The sequence below is a fragment of the Octopus bimaculoides genome, chromosome 24 (genome assembly GCF_001194135.2).
Source record: "Octopus bimaculoides isolate UCB-OBI-ISO-001 chromosome 24, ASM119413v2, whole genome shotgun sequence".
Lineage (NCBI taxonomy): Eukaryota > Metazoa > Mollusca > Cephalopoda > Octopoda > Octopodidae > Octopus > Octopus bimaculoides.
In genome coordinates this window covers 31,330,092-31,331,021 of record NC_069004.1, presented here as the reverse complement: position 1 = coordinate 31,331,021, position 930 = coordinate 31,330,092, and the positions used below count along the sequence as shown (strand labels likewise).

The 930-nt window shown below is 35.8% G+C and overlaps 1 protein-coding gene across 1 annotated transcript in view; it reads left to right on the top strand.

Moving 5' to 3' along the window:
• The first annotated feature begins 248 nt into the window (after positions 1 to 248).
• LOC106880833 (uncharacterized) overlaps positions 249 to 930 on the top strand; it is a 38,630-nt gene continuing 37,948 nt past the window's right edge. The window contains exon 1 of the mRNA XM_014930960.2: positions 249 to 728. The gene's annotated coding sequence lies outside the window, so the exon portion shown is untranslated. The remainder of the gene's footprint in view (positions 729 to 930) is intronic.

The following is a 930-nucleotide window of genomic DNA, read 5'->3' as shown; positions in this document are numbered from 1 at the left end:
TAGCTGTATAACGCAGGCAGGCCAAGAAAACCAGCTCTATCGAATTCCCCAACTACCTCCACCGCTACCATTCCCAGAGAACCTTCCGGGAGAGATTAAACGCAATGAAGGTACACGCAAAGCCCGACTTGGCCAGCGAAATGACAAAATGATCCCCCACCAAGTTGACGGACAAGCACCAGACGACAGAAGTAGTCTCCCCTGACGGAAATACTTGGCCTCAGTACTTCCGCATTTTAATCTTCCACTGAAACTGTAAGTCGACCAATAATAACAATACCAACTGAATATATATATATATTTACATATATCCTATACACACACACACATACACTCATGTAGATCTAAATAACACTGCTGTAGCTATCTCTCTCTCTTTCTCACTGGTTTTCCCCAGTCCTAAATGGTGAGGTTTATATATGCGTGATTGTATATGTGTGTGTAGTCTGTTAGAGAGACACACACAAGACACGCATATATAAAGGGCCAATACATACACATCGTGTATGTATACGTGTGTGTGTGAATGTCTCTCTCTCTCTCTCTATATATATATAATATTATAACGTTATAATATATATCCATATACATAGTATGTGTATATACGCGCACACACACACATATATATATATATATAAAAAACCTAATTCCTGAGTGTATATGTATAGATATACACACACACACACACATATAATGTCTATGTACGACGTTCCAACGATCAAGACACAGTAAGTAATGTATTAATGCATTTTAGAAAAGATATATTGATATTTTTACGATTATTATTTTATTGCATTCCTTTTTGTTCCATGTTTCTAAATAATATATAACACACTCATACATATAAATATATATATATATACACACACAGTAAATCTCTCTCTCTCTCTCTCTCTCTCTCTCTCTCTCTCTCTCTATATATATATATAT